General features: G+C 45.3%; 1 protein-coding gene across 4 annotated transcripts in view; it reads right to left on the reverse strand.

Moving 5' to 3' along the window:
• LOC143298769 (tryptophan 2,3-dioxygenase-like) overlaps positions 1-7,500 on the reverse strand; it is a 67,719-nt gene that overhangs the window by 40,727 nt on the left and 19,492 nt on the right. Inside the window, exon 1 of one of the 4 annotated variants that reach the window (XM_076611713.1) lies at positions 2,711-2,731. The exons of the other annotated variants lie outside the window; for them this stretch is intronic. The gene's annotated coding sequence lies outside the window, so the exon portion shown is untranslated. Of the gene's footprint in view, positions 1-2,710; positions 2,732-7,500 lie in introns of those variants that run through there. 4 annotated transcript variants of the gene reach the window in all.

Genomic DNA, 7,500 nt, shown 5'->3' on the forward strand with positions numbered 1-7,500 from the left:
TGTGTGTGTGTGTGTGTGTGTGTGTGCGTGCGTGTGCGTGCGTGCGTGCGTGCGTGTGTGTGCGTGTGTGCGTGTGTGTGTGTGTGCGGCCAGGGAGAAGAGAGAAACAAAAAGTTGGGAGACAGAGACAGGGACACAGATTGACATAAAGAAAGCAGTACATTAACTCGGGCAAGCCTTTTCCAACAGTTCCACCTGTTCTGAGATAACACAGTTCTTTTTTCTTCTTCTTCTTCTTCTTCTTCTTTTCGGGATTTTTCTTTTTCTTTTTTTTCTTCTTCTTCTTCTTCTTTTCGGGTTTTTTTTTTTTCATCCGAACGTGAAAATCATGACTAGTAAGACGTAAAATACTAACTGTAATGGATAGACATTAAAAGACAGATTGGGAAGACAGAGAGGAGGGAGAGAAGGCAGACAAACAGAAGACAGACAAATACAGGGATAGAGAGACACACAGACAGAGACACAGAGAGAGAGAGAGAGAGACAGTGATAATTAAAAGCAGAGAGAGAGAGAGACACTGACAGACACACAGAAGACAGAGACAGGTATAGAGACAGAGACAGACAGAGAGAACTAAAAGCAGACACACATGGACATAAGAGAAGGGGAGAGACAGAGACAGAGAGAGTGCGAAAGAGAGGCAATGACAGACACACCGAGACAGCGACAGAGAGACAGAGACGGACACACAGAGACAAACAGAGATAGACAGAATGACAACAGGCAGGTAACACCAAACTACATGGACGAACGAGATATCAAAAAAAAAAAAAAAAAAAAAAAAAAAAGAGAAGAAGAATAAATTGTTGTGTACACATGTAGCGAAAAAAACTGAAATTATTTTATTCAGCGACCAACGTGGGTGTTCAATCCGCCAGTCACACACAACAGAGCGGAGTGGAGGGAAAGAAATATGGATATTGTATTGTATTGTATTTCTCTTTTTTTTATCACAACAGATGCCTCTGTGTGAAATTCGGGCTGCTCACCCCAGGGAAATCGCGTCGCTACACTACAGCGCCACCATTTTTTTTTTCCTGCATGCAGTTTTTATTTGTTTTTCCTATCGAAATGGACTTTTCTACATAATTTTGCCAAGAACAACCCTTTTGTTGCCGTGGGTTCTTTTACGTGCGCTAAGTGCATGCTGCACACGGGACCTCAGTTTATCGTCTCATCCGAATGACTAGCGTCCAGACCACCACTCAAGGTCTAGTAGAGGGGGAGAAAATATCGGCGGCTAAGCCGTGATTCGAGCCAGCGCGCTCAGATTCTCTCACTTCCTGGGCCGCACGCGTTGCCCCTAAGCTATCACTCTACATATAACCCAGCAGGTGACCGACAATCGCCGTCACGTAAAAGGAAATAAAAGAAACAATGAAAAAAAAAAGGGGTGGGGAACAAGAAACAAAGTGAAAATAGCTGCAGTGCACGACTTTTGACAGTCTAGTGACTAAAGTAAGCAGGGCACTTGGCTTCTTGCGAAGAAACCATAGGGAAGGCAACAGTTAAAATCAAGACACTTGCCCACGAGTCCCTAATAGGTACACGCTGTCCTCAAAACCGCGAGCACTGTTTGGGACCCCACTGCAAAGAAAGAAGTGAGAAAGACAGAAGCAGTCAAACGGAGAGCAGCATGGTCTGTCTTCAACAAACATCAGAGGATAACCACGAAACGAAACGAAATTCTATTCTACCAGGATAATTAGATAAACAAATACACATGCTTTTTTTCCACCCAGCCCCAGGCATTTAAAAAAAACCAGCGCAACCGAGCTACGTGCAAAGGAAACTCTGGAACGCCGTAGGAGGAGAGCCAGACTGTCCATGCTTTTTTCAGATCAGCAGGGGACTTGCCAAAGTATGGTGCCCACACCTCCACCAAACAACAGCTACGTACTAGAGGAGCCCACAGGCAAACCCTCGATAGGGTCCCCTGTATAGCTGACATCAGGCTGAACGCCTTCTTCCCACGGACAGTACGTGACTGGGAGTGTCCTGCCGCATACCAGGAGACTGCCGATGCCCCAACCCTTGACACATTCGTCCAGAAGGTATCATTCTACCCTCTGACAACTCACCTGTCCCATTACCCTATTACCCTCCACACCCCTTACCGTTGATTTGTTCGTTGTGTGAACCCACCTTTAGCAGCTAAGCCTGAAATCCCCAATCTCAAATTATTCTTATTTCGTTGAGTGAACCCACCTTTAGCAACTATATAAGCAGAAATCCTGTGTCCGTTCGTTCGTGTTGTGTGAACCCACCTTCAGCAACTAGGCTGAAGGGGTGCCATCGAATGGTAACTTTAGAGACACCGTCAGAAAATGTTATAATAACCAGACACAGAGAGACGACAAAAAGAGACAGACACAGAGAAATAAAGTGACAGAGGCAGACAGAGAGAGAATTAGAAAGAGAGAGAGAGACAGAAATACAGAGAGACACCGAATCAAGGACAGACGAGAACGAGAACGATGTTGTTTTCTGAATGAGGGAAGTGGAATACGCATACACATGTTTGTCGTTATTGTTATTATTGTTGTTGTTGTTTACATCAAGGCCTCGTGACAAAAGGAAAATTAAATCAAAATATTAATAAGAATAACACTGAATTATGTAAATACAGAATGGACGCAATAACACACACACACACACACACACACACACACACACACACACACACACACACACAGAGTTACCTTACCGTTGTCAGAGTCGGAAACTGGACAAACTCCCAGTCAATCTTGCGATTCATTGGATTCTGTTTTCCACCCAAGATGGCAACCGAGCTTTTCTGTCTCTTTTCTTTCTTTAAAAAAGAAAAGAAAAAGTTTTTGCCCTTATCGTGTTTAACAGAATAAATGTACTGCGCATTCCCTTGTGTGTGTGTGTGTCTGTGTCTGTGTGTCCGTGTTTCCGTGTGTGTGTGTGTGTGTGTGTGTGTGTGTGTGTGCGCGCGTACACATACTCAATCCAGCGTCTCGATCTGTGTCTGTATCATTTCTGTCGCTGCGTCATTTTAACGCCTGGCGTACTTTTTATCACAATAAATACGGTATGCGTTTCTCCCGACTTCGAGAGGAAAGGGGGCGCTCGTTTTGTTGTCAGTTCAGTAGTTCACAAACTGATCTGTGTTAACTGTTGTCAGACCACACACTTTGACGCCTCTTTTAAAACAGAAGCTGAACCTGAACTTGTTTTTAACCAGCTGTGGCTGTTCACAGTTTATTGTCTTTTCTGCCCGATTGCCGTGTGAATGTTAGTAAATCCCTTGCTTTCCGTCAGGTACTGATGTAGGTTTAAGAAAAAAAAAGGGGGGGGGGGAGGTCCTGTAGCCTTTTAAGGCCATCGGGGCAGTGGTTTCATATCCACCGTGTCCCAGGGCTCGGCATAGAAAGGCGGGGCCCAGTCCGCTCCTTCCGCCGTTTTTAACCTTACCCAACCGAAGTCGGGTATCTTTTCATACCTGGGTTGGAGTGAGAAAACCCGGAGAGAAGCGCCTTTCCCAAGAACATGACACCATGCTGAAACTGGACCTCCAGCCTTGATCACATGATCATCACTTCATTGCTCAACATAGGACCACAGGGCCGGGTCGCACGAAGGCGATCTTTGCAGCGCTAAGTTTGCTTGGAGTTAAGACTGTTCCTAAGTATAAGGAATTTACGGTAGAGTTAGGAACACTGTCTGCGGGCAGGGGCGGTTTTGTCTGTGGGGTGTGCTCAGCAACTGGAGGGTGGTGTTTTTTGCCGGTGGGCTCTGCAGTCATGAAATACTGGCTGGTACACCCATTCGGGATACTTCTTTTAAGGCTGTCGCGAGTTGCATCCTGTGGTCTCTTTTGCCTCTGTTCGGGAGTTGTTATGTCCCTTGAATTCTTAATGGAGTGTCCTGTGCGTGCCTGCACCCAACGTGAACACAGCGCAGGCCTCCAAGGGTGGTGCAGGATTGTTCAAAGGGCGGGTGGAAACAGTGCTTCTCTGGGCCCTCCCCAGCACCTACGGGTGTTTCTCTTTCTTCTGTTAACGATAAGCAAACTAAGCGCTGTTAGTTTGCTCATGCCACCCCCACCAGAAGTCAAACATCCAATAGATTTTGCCAGGGCGCCTCCCAGGCAGATCTTTCGTCGCGCTCATGTTGATTTTCTTTTTGGGTGGATGTCTGTAGAATCCGATTCTCGTCTCATCAGAATGACTAGCGTCCAGACCACCACTCAAGGTTTAGTGGAGGGGGAGAAAATATCGGCGGCTGAGCCGTGATTCGAACCAGCGCGCTCAGATTTTCTCGCTTCCTAGGCGGACGCGTTACCTCTAGGCCATCACTCCAGTCGTGTCCGACTATGACCATCAGACCAGCAGAGGAGGCAACTGCTGTCCAAAAGTTGTCTGGGCTAGACTATGATTGTGATGGAGAGTGTGTTGCCCAAGTTACATCCCCTACTCTCTCAGTCAAGACGGCCTTCGAACAACCGCCTGAAACACCAATTATACACGAAACTCCGTATCGGCGACACAGAGCAGTGACCCTGCAGAACAGGCAGCGAGGCAACAGAACATCTGCTGCAGTCCTGCCCCGCTCCACCAAGCGCTCCGAGAGAAAACCTGGCCCGACCCAATCCCAGCGGCCTGGAATCTCTACGGAGGACTGGGGGACCTGCGACGTACTGCCGCCTTCGTCGAGGAGACGGGAGAATCCATCTGATAAATGACGAACGAGACAACAACAGAAGAGTCGGCGTTGAGAGCCAGTGTAATCTTGCCTTCCATGCCAGTTTGAACAGTCACATTTCTTCACAAAAGACTAAGCTGTAAACGAATTCCCATTGCAGTGGAGAAACCATTGATCATACAGCTCTCGCTCTGCTGTCGGTCCAGCTACAAGCTCATGTCAATCTCTGAAAGAAGCGTCATTGTAAAACCAAACGCTACGGCCAACAAGGAGGGGTGGGGGTGTGAGGGGAATGAGGGGGTGGGGATGGGCTTAAACTCCCCTGAAGGCTTGATGTTCAAATGTTTTTTGGTGTGTGTGTGTTTTTGTTGTTGTTGTTTTGTTGTTGTTGTTGTTTTTTTTCCAACAGCAACAATGCTCACTCCACTACCCTTGTGAAATAAAATTTCATTTTGTTTCGTTTGGTAACACCCTTGTCAAAGGCCGTCACAAAGACTGACTGACTCGATGAAGACCTACCCAAATCTGATCCCATAATTAACACCGACTCCGATACTCACTGCCCGCGATGTAGACCAATGACTTCACTTATCTTTTCAGAAGCTTCTTCTTCTTCTGCGTTCACTCGTATGCACACGAGTGGGCTTTTACGTGTATGACCGTTTTTACCCCGCCATGTAGGCAGCCATACTCCGTTTTCGGGGGTGTGCATGCTGGGTATGTTCTTGTTTCCATAACCCACCGAGCGCTGACATGGATTACAGGATTTTTAACGTGCGTATTTGATCTTCTGCTTGCATATACACACGAAGGGGGTTCAGGCACTAGCAGGTCTGCACATATGTTGACCTGGGAGATCGTAAAAATCCCCACCCTTTACCCACCAGGCGCCGTCACCGTGATTCGAACCCGGGACCCTTAGGTCGACAGTCCAACGCTTTAACCACTCGGCTATTGCGCCCGTCTTTTCAGAAGCTGTCCGCGAGCTCTCTTTGTTTTCGGCTTTTCCAACACCGCCCCAAGCCTGCCTCTCGGCTCAACGTTGTTTGTACGAAGAATGAGAGAGGGGAGATGTGGGAGGGAGGGGGAGAGAGAGTGGTCATCAGTGGTCTGAGTCATTTGAAACTTTATCTTTCATGTGACTCGCCCTGAGCTCTAAGAGAGAAAAGGTGCTATTCAAATGGACATAGTAATAATGATAATAATCAGCCCTCAAGGCTGCAGCACTAAGAGCCAGTGCAATTTTGCCTCCCAGTTTGAGAGTCATAATCATACATACATGCATGTGTACATACAAACATACATACATACATACATACATACACTCCCACCCACCAACCACGCCCTTACTACACACACACACACACACACACACACACACACACACACACACACACACACACACACTTCGTCAAAACTATTGGAAAAGACGAACAGAAAACAATCCAGAGAGCAAGCCGACGCACATTTATTATAAGACAAGATTCAAGACGCCACGTGAGAGATGCACCAGGGCGCAACACCAACGACTACACGGTGGGCTACAGCAGTACCAACAGACGGGACAACATACCACACACACACACACACACACAAACTACAGGCCTTGATCACATTTGGAAAAATCAATTCACATTCAGCGTACATAGACTGAAATACGTCGTGTATAAAAAAAAAATAGAAAATGAATATATCAAATACTGGAAAGATAAAAGAGAAAAAACATAAAAGCTAAAATTTTACAATACGATTGTAGCAGAGTACAAAACTGAAACCTATCTTTTAAATATATCAGATACAAAACATAGACAAGCTTTAACGAAACTCAGAATAAGCGCGCATGACCTAAAGATTGAGAAAGGTAGATATTTAAATATTTCACAAGAAGACAGATTGTGCAACAAGTGTAACATCCTGGAAGACGAAATCCATCTTCTTGATCATTGTATTAAATATAAAACCTTAAGGCAACAATTTTTAAAGGATATTCAAAATTCGATTAACACAGGTCATATTCCCAGTCAGGTGATGATAACAGATGATGAATATATACAAACAAGATTGGGAAAATTTGTTTATGAATGCTGCTGCAATTTACCGCATTAACTGATTGATTAATTGTGTGTTTTTCATTCGTTTATTGCACTTGTGTCTTATAAACCTTACGGTTTCATGACAATAAAATCTATTCTATTCTTTTCTATTCTATTGTATTCACACACACACACACACACACACACACACACACACACACACACACACACACACACACTGGAAAGAAACAGATGGTTGATACGAACAGTCAACAAACGACGGCGGGCAACAGCTAAACAGAAGAGAAAAACAATAACAAAAAAAAAAAAAAAAAAAAAAAAAAAGAAGGGAGCCAGAGGGGAGTAAGTGAGAAACTGAGTGTGTGAGTGAGAGACAGACAGACAGACAGAGAGGCTGGGAGAGAGATATATAGTGAGATAAATAAAAATATAGAAGGATAGAATAGAATAGAATATGTCTTTATTACCAAGTGTACCGGGGTCACAAGGAATATTGGGGGGGGGGGGGGGGGGGGATAGTACATAACAAGACACGAACATAAATCGAAAATCATACACAAGCTCAGATACAGTGTATAGAGAAAGAGTGAGAGAAAGAAATAAAGATACGAAGGGGTAGAGAGAGAGGGGGATGAAAGAGAGTCCGAAAGAGAGAGAAGGGGGGGAGAAAAGAGAGGGAGAGAGAGAGAGAGACAAAGGGTGAAAGACAAAGGGAGAGAGATGAAAGAGAGACAGAGAGAGACAAAGGGAGAGAGAGAGAGAGAGAGAGAGA

Source organism: Babylonia areolata, chromosome 24 (assembly GCF_041734735.1).
Source record: "Babylonia areolata isolate BAREFJ2019XMU chromosome 24, ASM4173473v1, whole genome shotgun sequence".
NCBI classification, from domain to species: Eukaryota; Metazoa; Mollusca; class Gastropoda; order Neogastropoda; family Buccinidae; genus Babylonia; species Babylonia areolata.